This window comes from Oncorhynchus mykiss, chromosome 18 (genome assembly GCF_057628025.1).
Source record: "Oncorhynchus mykiss isolate SJ-2025 chromosome 18, ASM5762802v1, whole genome shotgun sequence".
NCBI classification, from domain to species: Eukaryota; Metazoa; Chordata; class Actinopteri; order Salmoniformes; family Salmonidae; genus Oncorhynchus; species Oncorhynchus mykiss.
In genome coordinates, this window is record NC_143039.1 from 21725001 (window position 1) to 21747825 (window position 22825).

Below are 22825 nucleotides of genomic sequence, written 5' to 3' on the forward strand. Positions count from 1 at the left end.
CTGAGAGAAAATGTGTCAACACAATCTACTTTATTTCACTCATCTCCTGTTGGACCTTGTAGCTTTTTACATGAACATTCAGTTGAATATAAAACGGAACCAAGTGACACCCTGCCGCTTTAAGCACTGTATTCTCATTGATATGAGTTTTATTGATTCAATGTCACATATTTCCCTGTCACGTTTTAATGTCATTTCGACTCTGGCGTACATCTGAGATATTTACTGTTTCCTTATTTATTGTTACCTATGGCTGAAAACGGCTGAAGATGTGAGATGATTTCCCTGCAGTGCTATGATCAATAAATTCTACGTGTTAATTAAGTTCCAGTGTCAGTACCCGAGACGCCTCCTCACGTACAGTATGTCCTCTCCCAGGCCTTATTATTCAAACTGACCAATGGGAGAGCAGCGTTGGGAGTTTAGCTTTCTGTGTTCAACGTCATGGAACATACGCCAAGGCCCGAGGGGGGGGGGCAGTCCGTAATTTATAAGACTGTCATTAATTTAGTCTCTGTTTATATGACACAGGAGTGGCAGAACATTATAGCTCTGTAAAAGTGAATTAGAGGTGAAGTTCTCGGCTGTGGGGTTATGAAATGGCTATGAATGCTTTTATAGTCCTCTGTGGCCTATTTCACAGATTAGATTCCATTCATGTGTAAACATAAATGAAAGGTACCAATGCCCTCGTGTTCCCATCCATTGGCATGACGACGAACCCCTCTCAGCCTCATCCAGAGGATCTACAGTACCACTACAGTCATGATATTTAGAATCCATATTTTATCACCTGTAAAGAGGAGAGGACGGATTTGGAGATGCTATATTGTATGCAGATACAAGGACTGTAGGATACAGTCATTTGGACAATTTCCATCTCCTGAATTACATGACCCCCCCCCCCCCCCCCCGCATTCTGAAATTGCATTTTTGTTCCCCCCAGTTTTATCATTGGAATATGATACAAAACGAGGAAACAGGGTGCTTTAGGACCATGCGGACGTCTCAGAGCGATCAGGTAGACTATGTTCTCCTTTAGCCAGGCAGTCAGAGTATCCCCTCAGCTGTAGCACAATGCCTTCTATCCATCCTGCCGTAAACAAAGTGAGGTCACATGAGCCGGGCAGAATCCAGAGCTTGACAATAAGAAACACAGTGTGTCCACTCGTTGACACAACAATCAAAACAGGAATTGATCATGTGTTTGGGACGTGTAAGCTGTTTCTGTGTCCATTCAAGTGGTTATCATCCCTGTGAAAGATGTGATGATAGGCCAGGGAAAGATACTGCTAACATAATGAGGTTTATGCAAGGGAGGAACAGACTGTCTCTATTCTCCATACATGGTCAATTGTCTGTGGTGTGAGAAGCTGGGAGCTCACTCATCTTCTCACATTGGTAGTGTGATGCGGACCCGTGGGGCTTTGTGGCAACTCATAATATTCTGTCGCTATCTCTTCCCCTCTAATACAAGACTGGTATCTGTGCATGAAAAGTGATGCTGTATCAATGTCCTCTTATCTCTTTATCCTATATGGAGGTCTGTGTATAGTTAAGTCATTCTATCTCTGTATACTATATGGTGGTCTGTGTATAGTTAAGTCATTCTATCTCTGTATACTATATGGTGGTCTGTGTATAGTTAAGTCATTCTATCTCTTTATCCTATATGGTGGTCTGTGTATAGTTAAGTCATTCTATCTCTGTATACTATATGGTGGTCTGTGTATAGTTAAGTCATTCTATCTCTGTATACTATATGGTGGTCTGTGTATAGTTAAGTCATTCTATCTCTGTATACTATATGGTGGTCTGTGTATAGTTAAGTCATTCTATCTCTGTATACTATATGGTGGTCTGTGTATAGTTAAGTCATTCTATCTCTGTATACTATATGGTGGTCTGTGTATAGTTAAGTCATTCTATCTCTGTATACTATATGGTGGTCTGTGTATAGTTAAGTCATTCTATCTCTGTATACTATATGGTGGTCTGTGTATAGTTAAGTCATTCTATCTCTTTATCCTATATGGTGGTCTGTGTATAGTTAAGTCATTCTATCTCTGTATACTATATGGTGGTCTGTGTATAGTTAAGTCATTCTATCTCTGTATACTATATGGTGGTCTGTGTATAGTTAAGTCATTCTATCTCTTTATCCTATATGGTGGTCTGTGTATAGTTAAGTCATTCTATCTCTGTATACTATATGGTGGTCTGTGTATAGTTAAGTCATTCTATCTCTGTATACTATATGGTGGTCTGTGTATAGTTAAGTCATTCTATCTCTGTATACTATATGGTGGTCTGTGTATAGTTAAGTCATTCTATCTCTGTATACTATATGGTGGTCTGTGTATAGTTAAGTCATTCTATCTCTGTATACTATATGGTGGTCTGTGTATAGTTAAGTCATTCTATCTCTGTACTGTGTATGGGTGGTGTCTGTGTGTAATTTGGGGCTGGTGGATAAGTCTTCTGGGAGATGATCCTTTGTGTGTGTGGTTGTGACAGAAACAGCAGATCACCTGTCCCTATGTCCCGACTGGCCATGTGGGTCTCATGTGACACCCTGCAATCCCCTGTTTCTGCTCTCTCAGCAGATCCCCACAGCATACACACTATCTTGCTCTCTGCAATAGGATTAAGCTTTCGCTTCTGTGTGTGTGTGTGTGTGTGTGTGTGTGTGTGTGTGTGTGTGTGTGTGTGTGTGAATTTAACTGTTCCCTGTCTATCTTCTTGCGTCATAAACAGTACAAAAGCTCTACTACTTCTTACCCTGCTGTTATGGTCAAAATAAGCATTTAAGTAACAATTGACATACACCGATTTTGGCCTAGCTAGTATCACAATACTGTATGTCACGTTGACATGTACAGAACAAAATGTGTTCCTCTTTTATATTTACTGATGCACAATATGACCAGATTAAACTAGAACTATTACAGTAGGACTATTAATGTGAGAGTATTGATGTAGGACTATTACTGTGAGAGTATTGGTGTAGGACTATTACTATGAGAGTATTGATGTAGGACTATTACTGTTGGACTCTTACTCTAGGATCATTACTCTAGGACTATTACTGTAAGACTATTACTGTACGACTATTACTGTGAGAGTATTGGTGTAGGACTATTACTGTAGGACTACTATTGTTGGACTCCTACTGTAGGACTATTACTGTAGGACTATAACTGTAGGACTATTACCGTTGGACTATCACTTTAAGACTACTATAGGACTCCTACTGTAGGACTAATACTGTAGGACTATTACTGTAGGACTAGTACTGTTGGACTCCTACTGTAGGACTAATACTGTAGGACTATTACTATAGGACTAACACTGTTGGACTTCTACTGTATGACTAGACTATTACTGTAGGACTATTACTGTTGGACTCCTATTGCTGTAGGACTATTACTGTAGGACTATTACTGTTGGACTCCTACTGTAGGACTCCTACTGTAGGACTATTACTGTGAGAGTATTGATGTAAGACTATTACTGTTGGACTCCTACTGTAGGACTCCTACTGTAGGACTATTACTGTAGGACTAGTACTGTTGGACTCCTACTGTAGGACTAATACTGTAGGACTATTACTATAGGACTAACACTGTTGGACTTCTACTGTATGACTAGACTATTACTGTAGGACTATTACTGTTGGACTCCTATTGCTGTAGGACTATTACTGTAGGACTATTACTGTTGGACTCCTACTGTAGGACTATTACTGTATGAATATTAGTGTAGGACAATTTGGATCCCAAACAGCATTACCCTGTGCTTTGTGGAGAAGTTACAGAACAGTCTCCCGATGACAGACGGATGATGTAGAGGAGGAAACAGAGATCCTGAATGATTTTCAATTTATTTACAAGGGGGATGACCCACCACATTCTTCTCTCTGACAACACCATTTATTAGAGTGCAGATAGGGTTTATTTATGGTCGATCATTACATTGTTTCATTCTACATCCTCCACTACAGAATGCACCCCTTACCTTACCTAGCTAATCCAGCCAACACATGAATGAATGGATAAAGACTTAGCCAACATCTGTGCACAGAACTCACTTGGGTTGTGTTGATTTTTTCTAAGTCAAAACACAGTGAATATTTCTAGTTTTCGAAGCATTATAATTCAACATATCAATGCTATAACCCAACCCCCCATTATTAGCCAGATCATCGTCATTTTGCTCAACAACAACAAAAAACTGACAGACCCACTGAGCTATAAATGGACCAGCCCATCTGGCATTTGCCCGAAATGCCAGATTGGCCAGTCCACCCCTGAATGGGACTTAGTCCTAGCTCAGTACATATTCTGCAGTACTTTTCAGGGCTTCCTCTCCTCTCCGCTTTATGTGCTCCAAGTGACTCGTCTTGAGAAACACAAGGATGGAGGAGGATTATGCTGTATTCTGTATGAGCCTTTCATTTCTTTTAGTATGCAAATGGTAGATTAGCCCGAGGGGCCCGTTTGGCTGAGTTATTCCTACCAGGAGGGGATACTAATCATTCAAATCTTTATTTCCTTTCAAAATCATCACAAGCTAGTCCCACATTCACATTCCAACGGGGGAACAGCACACTCTGTGGAACAGAGCACATTGTGCCATAGAGAGTCATTCAAGGGAAATGGAAGAAGTTTCTTCCCAGTCTACAGTCTTTTTTGGAGAGGGGAAGATTTCCGTTTCTTTTTAGAAATGGTTATGTTTCAAGTTGTCAAACTGTTTTCCACAGAGTTGCAAGTGATCTTGCCATCAGGATATTGTGGTTGGTGATGAGTGATATGATTGAAAAGAACTCTATGATGCATATTTAATTAGAGTCCCTGTTATAGATTCTCAGTTGAGACAATTTGGCAGTTGATTGAATGATTCATATGACTCACATCAAACAAAATAGAACTGGTCTCTGACTCCTCAACATTCAGAATTCCTGCATTTGCTGTCATTTTTTGTCCCTTTTCCATTCAGACGTTCTAAACTTGATTTATTGATCCGCATTCGTCATTTAACATTCGTAATTACCTACAGTAGTATACTATACCGCACTACGAAGTTCATTTACTCCATTAATAATGACCTAGTTTACTCTACTGCACTACGCAGTTAATGAAGGTTTGTGTTGTTATTAGTGCCAGATTTCGGCGTTCTTCCCAAGGTCTTGTGTGTTCTTCTCAGCTGTGTTCCGACATCTTCGTAGCAAACTGTGTTTGGGAAATGTCTCTTGCATCACACACTACGTCACAATCCCGTTTAAAATGTACCATTTGAAGCAATGCCCGTACTCCTTTTGATCTCTGGGAAACGGGGCCGATCTCTGGGAAACGGGGCAGATCTCTGGGAAACGGGGCAGAACTCTGGGAAACGGGGCAGATCTCTGGGAAACGGGGCAGATCTCTGGGAAACGGGGCAGAACTCTGGGAAACGGGGCAGATCTCTGGGAAACGGGGCAGAACTTTGGGAAACGGGGCAGATCTCTGGGAAACGGGGCAGAACTCTGGGAAACGGGGCAGATCACTGGGAAACAGGGCAGATCTCTGGAAAATGGGGCAGAACTCTGGGAAACGGGGCAGATCTCTGGGAAACGGGGCGGATCTCTGGGAAACAGGGCAGAACTCTGGGAAACGGGGCAGGTCTCTGGGAAACGGGGGAGAACTCTGGGAAACGGGGCAGAACTCTGGGAAACGGGGCAGAACTCTGGGAAACGGGGCAGATCTCTGGGAAACGGGGCAGATTTCTGGGAAACGGGGCAGAACTATGGGAAATGGGGCAGATCTCTGGGAAACGGGGCAGAACTCTGGGAAACAGGGCAGATCTCTGGGAAACGGGGCAGATCTCTGGGAAACGGGGCAGAACTCTGGGAAACGGGGCAGATCTCTGGGAAACGGGGCAGAACTCTGGGAAACGGGGCAGATCTCTGGGAAACGGGGCAGAACTCTGGGAAACGGGGTGGGGGAATTAAGACGTATTTCATATCGGTGAAATTGTGTGCAAAGCGTCTGCGATGTATGATGCAGCAGTTGATGTGAACATCCATAATTGAGGGATTTAAATGACCTAATTCTATACGGCAGCTCTAAAGCCCATCTTTAAGACTCTACAGTCAACAGTGTGTATGTGTGCTCGTGTGTTCGTGTGCATGCTTGTACGCACATGTGTGAATCTACTGTGTAAATATCCACTGAAGCTGGAATATCCTTGCATGCGAACCAAAGTCTATGCCTATTGAGGAGTAGTTTGAATTAGATGTCGACTGATTATGATTTTTCAACGCCGATACCGATTATTGGTGGACAAAAAAGCAGATACCGATTAATCGGACGATTTTTTTAGTTGTAATAATGACAATTACAACAATACTGAATGAACACTTATTTTAACTTAATATAATACATCAATAAAATCAATTTAGCCTCAAATAATGAAACATGTTCAATTTGGTTTAAATAATGCAAAAACAATGTGTTGGAGAAGATATGTGCCATGTAAAAATGTGTGCCATGTAAAATGTGTGCCATGTAAAATATGTGCCATGTAAGAAAGCTAACGTTTAAGTTCCTTGCTCAGAAAATGAGAACATATGAAAGTTGGTGGTTCCTTTTAACATGAGACTTCAATATTCCAAGGTAAGAGGTTTTAGGTTGTAGTTAATATAGTATTTATAGGACTATTTCTCTATACCATTTGAATTTCATATACCTTTGACTATTGGATGTTCTTATAGGCACTATAGTATTGCCAGTGTAACAGTATAGCTTCCGTCCCCCTCCTTGCCCCTACCTGGGCTCGAACCAGGAACACATAGACAACAGCCACACTCGAAGCATCGTTACCCATCGCTCCACAAAAGCCGCGGCCCTTGCAGCGCAAGGGCAATAACTACTCCAAATCTAAAAGCGAGTGACGTTTGAAACAGTATTAGCGCACACCCAGCTAACTAGCTAGCCATTTCACATTGGTTACACCAGCCATTTGGCTGATAGGCTTGAAGTCATAAACAGCACTGTGCTTGCGAAGAGCTGCTGGCAAAACGCACGAAAGTGCTGTTAGAATGAATAATTACGGGCCTGCTGCTGCTGTCAGACTGCTCTATCAAATCAGACTTAATTATAACATAATAACACACAGAAATACGAGCCTTTGGTCATTAATATGATCGAATCCGGAAACTATCATTTCGAAAACAAAACGTTTATTATTTCAGTGAAATACGAAACCGTTCGGTATTTTATCTAACGGGTGGCATCCCTAAGTCTAAATATTCTTGTTACATTGCACAACCTTCAATGTATGTCATAATTACGTACAATTCTGGCAAATTAGTTCGCAATGAGACAGGCGGCCCAAACTGTTGCATAAACCCTGACTCTGCGTGCAATGAACGCAAGAGAAATTACACAATTTCACCTGGTTTGTATTCCTGCTAAACTGGATCAGTAGTTATAACTAGTGATTATGATTGATTTATGATTTGATTATAAGATAGGTTTAATGCTAGCTAGCAATTTACCTTGGCTTCTACTACATTCGCGTAACAGGCAGGCTACTCGTGGAGTGCAATGGTTAGAGCCTTGGACTAGTTAACTCTGCGGTTGCAAGATTGGACCCCTGAGGTGACAAGGTGAAAATCTGACGTTCTGCCCCTGAACAAGACCCACAGTTCCTAGTTCCTAGGCCGTCATTGAAAATAAGAATGTGTTCTTAACTGACTTGCCTAGTTAAATAAAAGGTATAAAACATTTTTTTATTAAATCGGAAATCGGCACCCAAAAATACCGATTTCCAATTGTTATGAAAACTTGAAATCGGCCCTAATTAATCGGCCATTCCGATTAATCGGTCGACCTCTAGTTTGAATATACAGTGCCTTCAGAAAGTATGGATACCCCTTTTTGTTCAGTTACAGCCTCAATTCAAAATGGATTCAATTGATTTTTGTCCTCACCCATCTACATACAATATCCCATAATGACAAAGTGAAAATGTGTTTTTAGGAATTTTTGTACATTTATTGAAATTTAAATGCAGAAATATCACAAGAGAGATTAAAGTAGACGGCACGCGTCAAAATGATTGATTGATGACCTTACGTCATTTTGACCTTTGCGTGTCCGAATATGTGCCCCCTCCCCGTCCCCCTGTTCCCGTGGTCACGTGTTATTTTGTGTTATTTCAGATCTCTATGTCATCCTTTGAAGTAGTCCAGTTGATGGATGTCTAGGGGCCTGGTTGAACTGTGGTTGTTGTGTTTGAACTTTTGGACCTGGTATGACCCCCCAGTTTTATTGCCCTTATGTTTGTTATCTATGGAGCAGGAATGTGTGTCTGTATGTGTGTGTGTGTGTTAGAAACAAGGTCCCTTGGCATTGTGTCCATTTCAGGCTTTAAACAACAATTAAACAGCCATCTAAATAATGTTTCTCAGCCTAGTTTCCTATTTAGTTATCTTTATATGTACAGGCACAGAGCTTCAAGATGGCTCCAGCCTAAGGATTTTCAGTGCATGTACACCTGGGGAGATTAGAACCCCAAAGAAAAGATCCTAAAGGTAATTTCAGATTCAGGTTTATCATGACAGCCTCTTTATGAAAGGCCTTTACTTATGGCTAAACAGCTTCTGCACAGCTTATTAATTAAGGCTGTGGGATGAAATGAGGTGTTTCTAGGAGGGCTTAAACAAATCTACAGTGAAACAAACATGTACACTTTACACACATATTTATTGACTTTTAAAAATACCACAGTAACATGACAGAATTTGTGCAAATGCAACGAAATCTGCTAGGGGATATTAAATGTACAACAGTAGTATTAGGTAACAAGCAATACGTGTTAAACATGTGGCACAGGCAATCATGACAGCCTCTTTATGAAAGGCCTTTAATTAGGTGTTTCTAGGAGGGCTTAAACAAATCTACAGTGAAACAAACATATACACTTTACACACATATTTACTGACATTTAAAAAGACCACAGTAACATGACCGAATTTGTGCAAATGCGACGAAATCTGCTAGTGGATATTAAATGTACAACAGTAGTATTAGGTAACAAGCAATACGTGTGGCACAGGCAATCATGACAGACTCTTTATGAAAGGCCTTTAACTAGGGCTAAACAGTTTTCTACACATCTTATTCATTAATGATGTGGGCATACCCAGGATTTACAGGCAGGAACGGTTGATCTACACATGGAGGGAAAACTTACGGAGTTTTGATGGATCGGACAAGCGTCTTTGAGTTGATGAATTTGAAATGGATAATGGTCGTGGCTAACCGGACCATCTATCTGTAAGAAATAGTAAACATTTTGGAATTATAACATGTGTTAAAATGTATGTACTAAATATTATGAATTAAATCACTGGTTTTAAAAATGTATCTCACGATTTAACGATAGGGGAAGAGGTAATTTCATATTTCGGCCAACACATCAAGAGCTAACAGGGGTGAGTGGGGATTCATAGTACAACAGGAGGCTTCGGTAACCTGCAATACGGGTTAAATATGTTTTACATACATCCACGACTGAATGGTTTCACAAACTACATTTAAAGGTTTTGTCAGAAAGCTGTAACAGGCCTCATTCACCAGTCTAGAGATGAACCTAGAGACACCAAAAACATCGCCGCTTAGAGCAGCTTGGAGATTATTACCCATGTAAGGGGGGAGCAAAAGAGTGGATTTAACCAACTCTGTACAAACCCCGACACGTGGTATGATAACTCTGACGCGTACGTCTAATGATTATTGTAGATGTTTACAACTGAGGGAGTTGACAGTAGGTCAATGAGATGTATAAAGGCAAATTGACATAACGGACCTCAAAGACCAACAGCCTACTTTATAATATAGAATGCAGGGGTGTGTACTGAACATGTAACCATTATAAAACAAAACATGTCTCGAAACACCTCCTAGTTAGGGACAGAACGCGGAGCATATACTTTAACACTATGTTACCACAGCTTTAGCGCAAACCCACAGCCCCGAATATTTAGATGCCAGGACAGATTAAAAAAGAGATGTGAATAAGTGAATCCCTCCTAATAGATATTTCTGAAGGCTACTGGACATAGGTGATTGGGAAGCGACTGTTAGACGTAGATTCTCAGAAGCAATTTATAGTATTTCCTACAATGGTATGTTATAAAGTTTGTAATAATGTACAACTGTAGGCCTCCAATGTTTTTACATAAAAACACTAATGATGCATGTTTAAATAATAGTACAATTTGTTAATTAATTCTAACATGTCGTTAAAAAGTTAGTACTATATATTTTGGTATTAAATCAATGGTTTTAAAAAAGTATCTCACCCTTTAACGAAGGGAAAATGTCCTTTCCAGCCATCAACCCGGTCTGTCACGAAGAAAAAAGACACAGAAAATCCGGGTGCATGCGTGAGTGTGCAGGCCTCCAATGTTTTTACATAAAACACGCGTGATGCATGTTTAAATATTATTCAAATGTTGTTACTTAATTCAAACATGTCTTAAAGGTTGTACGAAATATTTTGGAATTCAATAAAAGGAGTTTTAAAAACGGTATCTCACCCGTAACTATGTGAAACGGTATTTCACATCTTCAGCCAACTCTGTCGCGAAGAAAAAGACATTGAAAATCAGGGTGCGTGCATGAGTGTGCGTGTGACGGAGCAGCAGGAGTGTGTGTGTGTGCGTTTCAAAAAACAAAGGGTTTGTTTGTGTGGGTTCAACATGGGGTCCCATCTGTAGAGAATCGTTTGAAATTCAAAGTTTGAACTATCCAGCATATGACATGTCAAGGTATCGGCCGACCGCCCGGGGTTAAACCTGGATATCTAATCAACGCCCCCCAGGACCCCCCCAAACAAAACGCATGACAGAACGGCTCTTTGAATTCACAGCCTTTTGGTCTAAAGCAAACATACAGTTAGTTGGTTGCATACAGGCTATCTCTCGAAACTCATTCCGTACTTTAACAAGTTAGGGACAGAACGTCTATTTTTAACACGTTTAGCACGGCTTTAGCGCAAACCCAAAGGCCCGAATATTTAACTGCCAGGACAGATAGCATAGTCTGTAAAGCCCTCCTAATGGATATTTCTGAAGGCTACTGGACATAAGTGATTGGGAAGCGACTGTTAGACGTAGATTCTCAGAAGCAAACGGCGCCCTGTCCTTTACGTAGCCCTTCACGATCACACATTTTTAGGCGTAAGTCCAAATAATCACATACCCAAGAATATTTATATATTAAAAAAAGAAAAATGTGCACTCTGAACGACGTCGTAAGACAACAGGCAGCAGTCCCAGGACAGATAACAGAGTATGTGAAGCCCTCCTAATGGATATTTCGGGAGCTGAGTAAGTGAAAAATGTATTTTAAGTTTTGTTTGAATATTATCGGGATATTATTGTAATATTAAACACGCGTTATTTGTGTTTTAAACAGGGGGGGACAACGATTTTTTATTTTTTTTTATTTTGTATTTTATTTTAGGTATGATGGACATCGGACACATAGGGTGACTTGGATGCATTAGGGACTCTGAACGATATCGGAGGAACCGATGAAACAGACAGTATTCGGTCTTTTTGTATGAACGTTTTTCCAAACACTCCAAGAACAGAGAATTTAAACGTCCCGACAACAACCCAGGGAACCACCACCCCCCACACAACATAGTCCAGACCCCAACAACAAAAGCACAACGGTGGCCCAAGTGCATTGCGCAGAATCACCAGAGGTATTAATTCTAGGCATTTACATGTATGTTTTTAAAAATGAAGACTATATATACAATGAAACAATGTTTTTTTATTCACACTGTTTGTAAACAATAACTTTTGCCCTCTTAGGGTCTACTTGACCTGCTTATTGATTAGAAAGTATGATTAGAAACCAAGGCTGTGGAATATATTCGCTCTCACAGGCTATGAAAAAGACAAAAGCTAGGACATTGACTCCGGAGTGTTGAACTTATGCCCACTCTACAACAACCCAGGTTGTTATATGACCCCTGAGGATCATCTACGAACGTTGGAACATCTACAACTATTGAAGATGCAAAAAGGGGTTTTCAGAAACACATTTGGTTTACAGATATGTATTATTATAAAAATAATATAACATTATTATCATAATCTAAAACACTTTAAAGGATCTCTAATTCAAACATGCAAGGATATATATATATATATGATACGATTAACCACTTTAAAACTGTTGCTGCAATATCACTTCTCAATGTGTGTACATTTCAAGCTTTCAACAACAATAAACAAACCAGCTCAATAATGTTTCTCAGACTTACAAACTGTTGAGTTTTCCTAGTTAGTAAAGAAACAACCACTAAGCCAAAACCCCAAAAGTTGTAATATAATCTGTATACAAGTCATTCTATACAGAAAACAGGTACATTTTGATTGATCAAGAATTCCCAATAGGTTTGTGTCACGCCCTGACCATAGTTTGCTATGTATGTTTATAGGTTTTGTTTGGTATGGGTGTGATATGAGTGGGCATTCTATGCTGTATGTCTAGTTTGTCTTTTTCCAGTGTTTGGCCGGATATTGTTTTCAATCAGAGGCCTGTGTTAGTCGTTGTCTCTGATCGGGAACCATATTTAGGTAGCCTGTGTTGTCATTGTTGGGTGATTGTCTATGTTAGGTGCTTGTGTCAGCACATTGGGTATATAGCGTCACGGTCGTTGTTCATTTATTGGCTTGTTCAGTTTACTTTGTGTTTTCGTCATCCATTAAAACGATGCATTCACACCACGCAGCGCTTTGGTCCGCTTCTTATTACCCATGACGCTCGTGACAGCTTGATCTGATCCACAACCCTATTACGACAGCATATAATGCACAGTCATATGCAAAAACCATAAAACTCTGACAAGAAAACAATGAAAACCTTAACACGACTACCCGCAATGCCATTATTTTAGTTAACAGCCACCCAGGGTTGAGTTTGGTACTTTTTCTTTGTACAAGCACCATGCCTCCAAGGGCTGACAACCGTATTCACAATGAGAAATATAGTCTAATAAAACAAATGTCTGCATAATGAAAGACATGAAAACTGTAGCCAACAATGTATTTCCATCTGTTTTAAACGTGGATATTGTCAGTAAGGTCACGGAGACTAACAACAGACAATAGTTATTGTGGGAGGTTTAGGGTTAAAATATATGGGAACGATCAGGAATGTTAGAGATTTGGTCACTGGGGCGATTTTGAAAGAAGGAGATTAGAACCACAAAGTAATAGGGGGGTAAGAGATCCTAAAGGTAATTTCATATTTCGGTCAAAACATCAAGACATACATCCACGACTGAATGGTTTCACAAACACCCTTTAAAGGTTTTGTAAGAAAGTTGTAACAGGCCTCATTCACCAGTCTAGAGCTGAACATAAAGACACCAAAAACATCAACGTTTAGAGCAGCTTGGAGATTATTACCCATGTAAGGGGGGCGCAAAGAGCTGATTTACCTCTACGGTCAAATGCATCTATAGTTTTTAATGAAGTGGTCGCTGCATTCATTTAGATGCTTTCAACATACTCTAGAACCAGTAAGAACATAGACTGAATGATAGGCTTTGTGCTATTGAGTAAGAGGCCTGAACCATTTCTAAGTAAGAAGCCACACTTTTTATATTCAGCTTCTGAATTAACTAAATCATAAATATGTTTTTAAGGCAGCTTAACGTATATACTAGTACAACATACTAGGTACAGTGCCATGCGAAAGTATTCGGCCCGTTGAACTTTGCGACCTTTTGCCACATTTCAGGCTTCAAACATAAAGATATAAAACTGTATTTTTTTTTTTTTGTGAAGAATCAACAACAAGTGGGACACAATCATGAAGTGGAACGACATTTATTGGATATTTCAAACTTTTTTAACAAATCAAAAACTGAAAAATTGGGCGTGCAAAATTATTCAGCCCCTTTACTTTCAGTGCAGCAAACTCTCTCCAGAAGTTCAGTGAGGATCTCTGAATGATCCAATGTTGACCTAAATGACTAATGATGATAAATACAATCCACATGTGTGTAATCAAGTCTCTGTATAAAGGCACCTGCACTGTGATAGTCTCAGAGGTCCGTTAAAAGCTCAGAGAGCATCATGTCGAACAAGGAACACACCAGGCAGGTCCGAGATACTGTTGTGAAGAAGTTTAAAGCCGGATTTGGATAAAAAAAGATTTCCCAAGCTTTAAACATCCCAAGGAGCACTGTGCAAGCGATAATATTGAAATGGAAGGAGTATCAGACCACTGCAAATCTACCAAGACCTGGCCGTCCCTCTAAACTTTCAGCTCATACAAGGAGAAGACTGATCAGAGATGCAGCCAAGAGGCCCATGATCACTCTGGATGAACTGCAGAGATCTACAGCTGAGGTGGGAGACTCTGTCCATAGGACAACAATCAGTCGTATATTGCACAAATCTGGCCTTTATGGAAGAGTGGCAAGAAGAAAGCCATTTCTTAAAGATATCCATAAAAAGTGTCATTTAAAGTTTGCCACAAGCCACCTGGGAGACACACCAAACATGTGGAAGAAGGTGCTCTGGTCAGATGAAACCAAAAGTGAACTTTTTGGCAACAATGCAAAAGGTTATGTTTGGCGTAAAAGCAACACAGCTGAACACACCATCCCCACTGTCAAACATGGTGGTGGCAGCATCATGGTTTGGGCCTGCTTTTCTTCAGCAGGGACAGGGAAGATGGTTAAAATTGATTGGATTCAGGTCTGGACTTTGACTTGGCCATTCTAACACCTGGATATGTTTATTTTTGAACCATTCCAATGTAGATTTTGCTTTATGTTTTGGATCATTGTCTTGTTGGAAGACAAATCTCCGTCCCCGTCTCAGATGTTTTGCAGACTCCATCAAGTTTTCTTCCAGAATGGTCCTGTATTTGGCTCCATCCATCTTCCCATCAATTTTAACCATCTTCCCTGTCCCTGCTGAAGAAAAGCAGGCCCAAACCATGATGCTGCCACCACCATGTTTGACAGTGGGGATGGTGTGTTCAGCTGTGTTGCTTTTACGCCAAACATAACCTTTTGCATTGTTGCCAAAAAGTTCACTTTTGGTTTCATCTGACCAGAGCACCTTCTTCCACATGTTTGGTGTGTCTCCCAGGTGGCTTGTGGCAAACTTTAAATGACACTTTTTATGGATATCTTTAAGAAATGGCTTTCTTCTTGCCACTCTTCCATAAAGGCCAGATTTGTGCAATATACGACTGATTGTTGTCCTATGGACAGAGTCTCCCACCTCAGCTGTAGATCTCTGCAGTTCATCCAGAGTGATCATGGGCCTCTTGGCTGCATCTCTGATCAGTCTTCTCCTTGTATGAGCTGAAAGTTTAGAGGGACGGCCAGGTCTTGGTAGATTTGCAGTGGTCTGATACTCCTTCCATTTCAATATTATCGCTTGCACAGTGCTCCTTGGGATGTTTAAAGCTTGGGAAATCTTTTTTTATCCAAATCCGGCTTTAAACTTCTTCACAACAGTATCTCGGACCTGCCTGGTGTGTTCCTTGTTCGACATGATGCTCTCTGAGCTTTTAACGGACCTCTGAGACTATCACAGTGCAGGTGCCTTTATACAGAGACTTGATTACACACATGTGGATTGTATTTATCATCATTAGTCATTTAGGTCAACATTGGATCATTCAGAGATCCTCACTGAACTTCTGGAGAGAGTTTGCTGCACTGAAAGTAAAGGGGCTGAATAATTTTGCACGCCCAATTTTTCAGTTTTTGATTTGTTAAAAAAGTTTGAAATATCCAATAAATGTCGTTCCACTTCATGATTGTGTCCCACTTGTTGTTGATTCTTCACAAAAAAAAAAAAATACAGTTTTATATCTTTATGTTTGAAGCCTGAAATGTGGCAAAAGGTCGCAAAGTTCAACGGGCCGAATACTTTCGCATGGCACTGTACCTAGTATGTTGTACTAGTATATACGTTAAGCTGCCTTAAAAACATATTTATGATTTAGTTAATTCAGAAGCTGAATATAAAAAGTGTGGCTTCTTACTTAGAAATGGTTCAGGCCTCTTACTCAATAGCACAAAGCCTATCATTCAGTCTATGTTCTTACTGGTTCTAGAGTATGTTGAAAGCATCTAAATGAATGCAGCGACCACTTCATTAAAAACTATAGATGCATTTGACCGTAGAGGTAAATCAGCTCTTTGCGCCCCCCTTACATGGGTAATAATCTCCAAGCTGCTCTAAACGTTGATGTTTTTGGTGTCTTTATGTTCAGCTCTAGACTGGTGAATGAGGCCTGTTACAACTTTCTTACAAAACCTTTAAAGGGTGTTTGTGAAACCATTCAGTCGTGGATGTATGTCTTGATGTTTTGACCGAAATATGAAATTACCTTTAGGATCTCTTACCCCCCTATTACTTTGTGGTTCTAATCTCCTTCTTTCAAAATCGCCCCAGTGACCAAATCTCTAACATTCCTGATCGTTCCCATATATTTTAACCCTAAACCTCCCACAATAACTATTGTCTGTTGTTAGTCTCCGTGACCTTACTGACAATATCCACGTTTAAAACAGATGGAAATACATTGTTGGCTACAGTTTTCATGTCTTTCATTATGCAGACATTTGTTTTATTAGACTATATTTCTCATTGTGAATACGGTTGTCAGCCCTTGGAGGCATGGTGCTTGTACAAAGAAAAAGTACCAAACTCAACCCTGGGTGGCTGTTAACTAAAATAATGGCATTGCGGGTAGTCGTGTTAAGGTTTTCATTGTTTTCTTGTCAGAGTTTTATGGTTTTTGCATATGACTGTGCATTATATGCTGTCGTAATAGGGTTGTGGATCAGATCAAGCTGTCACGAGCGTCATGGGTAATAAGAAGCGGACCAAAGCGCTGCGTGGTGTGAATGCATCGTTTTAATGGATGACGAAAACACAAAGTAAACTGAACAAGCCAATAAATGAACAACGACCGTGACGCTATATACCCAATGTGCTGACACAAGCACCTAACATAGACAATCACCCAACAATGACAACACAGGCTACCTAAATATGGTTCCCGATCAGAGACAACGACTAACACAGGCCTCTGATTGAAAACAATATCCGGCCAAACACTGGAAAAAGACAAACTAGACATACAGCATAGAATGCCCACTCATATCACACCCATACCAAACAAAACCTATAAACATACATAGCAAACTATGGTCAGGGCGTGACACAAACCTATTGGGAATTCTTGATCAATCAAAATGTACCTGTTTTCTGTATAGAATGACTTGTATACAGATTATATTACAACTTTTGGGGTTTTGGCTTAGTGGTTGTTTCTTTACTAACTAGGAAAACTCAACAGTTTGTAAGTCTGAGAAACATTATTGAGCTGGTTTGTTTATTGTTGTTGAAAGCTTGAAATGTACACACATTGAGAAGTGATATTGCAGCAACAGTTTTAAAGTGGTTAATCGTATCATATATATATATATATCCTTGCATGTTTGAATTAGAGATCCTTTAAAGTGTTTTAGATTATGATAATAATGTTATATTATTTTTATAATAATACATATCTGTAAACCAAATGTGTTTCTGAAAACCCCTTTTTGCATCTTCAATAGTTGTAGATGTTCCAACGTTCGTAGATGATCCTCAGGGGTCATATAACAACCTGGGTTGTTGTAGAGTGGGCATAAGTTCAACACTCCGGAGTCAATGTCCTAGCTTTTGTCTTTTTCATAGCCTGTGAGAGCGAATATATTCCACAGCCTTGGTTTCTAATCATACTTTCTAATCAATAAGCAGGTCAAGTAGACCCTAAGAGGGCAAAAGTTATTGTTTACAAACAGTGTGAATAAAAAAACATTGTTTCATTGTATATATAGTCTTCATTTTTAAAAACATACATGTAAATGCCTAGAATTAATACCTCTGGTGATTCTGCGCAATGCACTTGGGCCACCGTTGTGCTTTTGTTGTTGGGGTCTGGACTATGTTGTGTGGGGGGTGGTGGTTCCCTGGGTTGTTGTCGGGACGTTTAAATTCTCTGTTCTTGGAGTGTTTGGAAAAACGTTCATACAAAAAGACCGAATACTGTCTGTTTCATCGGTTCCTCCGATATCGTTCAGAGTCCCTAATGCATCCAAGTCACCCTATGTGTCCGATGTCCATCATACCTAAAATAAAATACAAAATAAAAAAAAATAAAAAATCGTTGTCCCCCCCTGTTTAAAACACAAATAACGCGTGTTTAATATTACAATAATATCCCGATAATATTCAAACAAAACTTAAAATACATTTTTCACTTACTCAGCTCCCGAAATATCCATTAGGAGGGCTTCACATACTCTGTTATCTGTCCTGGGACTGCTGCCTGTTGTCTTACGACGTCGTTCAGAGTGCACATTTTTCTTTTTTTAATATATAAATATTCTTGGGTATGTGATTATTTGGACTTACGCCTAAAAATGTGTGATCGTGAAGGGCTACGTAAAGGACAGGGCGCCGTTTGCTTCTGAGAATCTACGTCTAACAGTCGCTTCCCAATCACTTATGTCCAGTAGCCTTCAGAAATATCCATTAGGAGGGCTTTACAGACTATGCTATCTGTCCTGGCAGTTAAATATTCGGGCCTTTGGGTTTGCGCTAAAGCCGTGCTAAACGTGTTAAAAATAGACGTTCTGTCCCTAACTTGTTAAAGTACGGAATGAGTTTCGAGAGATAGCCTGTATGCAACCAACTAACTGTATGTTTGCTTTAGACCAAAAGGCTGTGAATTCAAAGAGCCGTTCTGTCATGCGTTTTGTTTGGGGGGGTCCTGGGGGGCGTTGATTAGATATCCAGGTTTAACCCCGGGCGGTCGGCCGATACCTTGACATGTCATATGCTGGATAGTTCAAACTTTGAATTTCAAACGATTCTCTACAGATGGGACCCCATGTTGAACCCACACAAACAAACCCTTTGTTTTTTGAAACGCACACACACACACTCCTGCTGCTCCGTCACACGCACACTCATGCACGCACCCTGATTTTCAATGTCTTTTTCTTCGCGACAGAGTTGGCTGAAGATGTGAAATACCGTTTCACATAGTTACGGGTGAGATACCGTTTTTAAAACTCCTTTTATTGAATTCCAAAATATTTCGTACAACCTTTAAGACATGTTTGAATTAAGTAACAACATTTGAATAATATTTAAACATGCATCACGCGTGTTTTATGTAAAAACATTGGAGGCCTGCACACTCACGCATGCACCCGGATTTTCTGTGTCTTTTTTCTTCGTGACAGACCGGGTTGATGGCTGGAAAGGACATTTTCCCTTCGTTAAAGGGTGAGATACTTTTTTAAAACCATTGATTTAATACCAAAATATATAGTACTAACTTTTTAACGACATGTTAGAATTAATTAACAAATTGTACTATTATTTAAACATGCATCATTAGTGTTTTTATGTAAAAACATTGGAGGCCTACAGTTGTACATTATTACAAACTTTATAACATACCATTGTAGGAAATACTATAAATTGCTTCTGAGAATCTACGTCTAACAGTCGCTTCCCAATCACCTATGTCCAGTAGCCTTCAGAAATATCTATTAGGAGGGATTCACTTATTCACATCTCTTTTTTAATCTGTCCTGGCATCTAAATATTCGGGGCTGTGGGTTTGCGCTAAAGCTGTGGTAACATAGTGTTAAAGTATATGCTCCGCGTTCTGTCCCTAACTAGGAGGTGTTTCGAGACATGTTTTGTTTTATAATGGTTACATGTTCAGTACACACCCCTGCATTCTATATTATAAAGTAGGCTGTTGGTCTTTGAGGTCCGTTATGTCAATTTGCCTTTATACATCTCATTGACCTACTGTCAACTCCCTCAGTTGTAAACATCTACAATAATCATTAGACGTACGCGTCAGAGTTATCATACCACGTGTCGGGGTTTGTACAGAGTTGGTTAAATCCACTCTTTTGCTCCCCCCTTACATGGGTAATAATCTCCAAGCTGCTCTAAGCGGCGATGTTTTTGGTGTCTCTAGGTTCATCTCTAGACTGGTGAATGAGGCCTGTTACAGCTTTCTGACAAAACCTTTAAATGTAGTTTGTGAAACCATTCAGTCGTGGATGTATGTAAAACATATTTAACCCGTATTGCAGGTTACCGAAGCCTCCTGTTGTACTATGAATCCCCACTCACCCCTGTTAGCTCTTGATGTGTTGGCCGAAATATGAAATTACCTCTTCCCCTATCGTTAAATCGTGAGATACATTTTTAAAACCAGTGATTTAATTCATAATATTTAGTACATACATTTTAACACATGTTATAATTCCAAAATGTTTACTATTTCTTACAGATAGATGGTCCGGTTAGCCACGACCATTATCCATTTCAAATTCATCAACTCAAAGACGCTTGTCCGATCCATCAAAACTCCGTAAGTTTTCCCTCCATGTGTAGATCAACCGTTCCTGCCTGTAAATCCTGGGTATGCCCACATCATTAATGAATAAGATGTGTAGAAAACTGTTTAGCCCTAGTTAAAGGCCTTTCATAAAGAGTCTGTCATGATTGCCTGTGCCACACGTATTGCTTGTTACCTAATACTACTGTTGTACATTTAATATCCACTAGCAGATTTCGTCGCATTTGCACAAATTCGGTCATGTTACTGTGGTCTTTTTAAATGTCAGTAAATATGTGTGTAAAGTGTATATGTTTGTTTCACTGTAGATTTGTTTAAGCCCTCCTAGAAACACCTAATTAAAGGCCTTTCATAAAGAGGCTGTCATGATTGCCTGTGCCACATGTTTAACACGTATTGCTTGTTACCTAATACTACTGTTGTACATTTAATATCCCCTAGCAGATTTCGTTGCATTTGCACAAATTCTGTCATGTTACTGTGGTATTTTTAAAAGTCAATAAATATGTGTGTAAAGTGTACATGTTTGTTTCACTGTAGATTTGTTTAAGCCCTCCTAGAAACACCTCATTTCATCCCACAGCCTTAATTAATAAGCTGTGCAGAAGCTGTTTAGCCATAAGTAAAGGCCTTTCATAAAGAGGCTGTCATGATAAACCTGAATCTGAAATTACCTTTAGGATCTTTTCTTTGGGGTTCTAATCTCCCCAGGTGTACATGCACTGAAAATCCTTAGGCTGGAGCCATCTTGAAGCTCTGTGCCTGTACATATAAAGATAACTAAATAGGAAACTAGGCTGAGAAACATTATTTAGATGGCTGTTTAATTGTTGTTTAAAGCCTGAAATGGACACAATGCCAAGGGACCTTGTTTCTAACACACACACACACATACAGACACACATTCCTGCTCCATAGATAACAAACATAAGGGCAATAAAACTGGGGGGTCATACCAGGTCCAAAAGTTCAAACACAACAACCACAGTTCAACCAGGCCCCTAGACATCCATCAACTGGACTACTTCAAAGGATGACATAGAGATCTGAAATAACACAAAATAACACGTGACCACGGGAACAGGGGGACGGGGAGGGGGCACATATTCGGACACGCAAAGGTCAAAATGACGTAAGGTCATCAATCAATCATTTTGACGCGTGCCGTCTACTTTAATCTCTCTATCACATTTACATAAGTATTCACGCCCAAAGTCAATACGTTAGAATCACCTTTGGCAGTGATTACAGCTGTGCGTTTTTCTTGGTAAGTCTCTAAGATCTTTGCACACCTGGATTGTGTAATATTTGCACATATTCTTTGTAATATTCTTCAAGCTCCGTCAAGTTGGTTGTTGATCATTGCTAGACAACAATGTCTTGCCATAGATTTTCAAGCCGATTTAAGTCAAAACTGTAACTAGGCCACTCAGGAATGTTCAATGTCATCTTGGGAAGCAATTCCAGTGTATATTTGGCCTAATGTTTTAGGTTACTGTCCTGCTGAAAGGTGAATTGAACCAAGCAGACTGAACCAAGTTTTCCTCTAGGATTTTGCCTGTGCAATATAATAATAAATCCCTAGTCATTGCTGCTAATAAGCATACCCATAACATGATGCAACAACCACCATGCTTGAAAATGTGGTACTGTTGGCTCCACTTTTCAGGGCTCCGTTATTTACTTAACAAATAAGGAATACTCAAAATGTGCATATATAAAATTAAGATATTTTAATTAGAATACAGCCGTAGACAGAGGTCAAAGATCAACATACATCTTATGTCTCTCCTGAGTTCTGCCCCGAATAAAAGAAAGACAGCATCTTATTTACCCGAGATCACACCGTATCCTATGTCAAACCCTGCATGTGCAGTTTAAAGAACAAGTTATTCTTAATACAAGGTTTCTGAGAACCTGTCTCAGCGGTATGCAAATCTGCCCTTGTTTCAGAGAGAAACCGAAGCTGTCTCTCTGTGTCTCGCTATCACCCTCAGTCCCTTTCCTCACCTTTTCTCACAGACGCGAGGCTGTGGGTTTTGGCAGAGAACTAGACACAGACCTCAATATTTAGCGATACAGTGAGCATAAGGACAATGGCACGTAAGCCAATTAATAACAACATAGTCAATCGTGGGGGTCTTCAGAAGAACCCCAAAATCAACTTTAACCCAACAGTACTCAGTGATGTGTTGTGCTGGATATGCCTAAAACATAACCCTTTCAGGACATAACGTTCATTTCTTTGCCTCATTTTTTGCGGTTTCACTTTAGTGCCTTATTGCAAACAGGATGCATGTTTTGGATTTTTTTAAATTCTGTACAGGCTTCCTTCTTTT

General features: G+C 39.8%; 1 protein-coding gene and 4 long non-coding RNA genes across 7 annotated transcripts in view; 3 read left to right on the top strand and 2 right to left on the bottom strand.

Moving 5' to 3' along the window:
* Nucleotides 1–22825, top strand: part of LOC110495483 (interleukin-1 receptor accessory protein-like 1) — a 385189-nt gene that overhangs the window by 58947 nt on the left and 303417 nt on the right. The window lies entirely within an intron of this gene.
* On the bottom strand, nt 8729–10905 carry LOC110487407 (uncharacterized). 2 transcript variants are annotated; one of them, XR_005037097.2, is made up of 3 exons: nt 10586–10905; nt 10349–10391; nt 8729–9318 (listed from the first exon to the last, which is right to left on the bottom strand). It is a non-coding gene; the product is annotated as an uncharacterized LOC110487407 (long non-coding RNA). The 2 variants fall into 2 exon arrangements; XR_016488194.1 differs by having other exon boundaries at nt 8729–10391.
* On the top strand, nt 11276–12793 carry LOC118940231 (uncharacterized). The gene is made up of 2 exons (XR_005036764.2): nt 11276–11377; nt 11514–12793. It is a non-coding gene; the product is annotated as an uncharacterized LOC118940231 (long non-coding RNA).
* Nucleotides 16943–18460, bottom strand: LOC118940505 (uncharacterized). The gene is made up of 2 exons (XR_005037095.2): nt 18359–18460; nt 16943–18222 (listed from the first exon to the last, which is right to left on the bottom strand). It is a non-coding gene; the product is annotated as an uncharacterized LOC118940505 (long non-coding RNA).
* On the top strand, nt 18831–21007 carry LOC118940506 (uncharacterized). Its single transcript, XR_005037098.2, has 3 exons — nt 18831–19150; nt 19345–19387; nt 20418–21007. It is a non-coding gene; the product is annotated as an uncharacterized LOC118940506 (long non-coding RNA).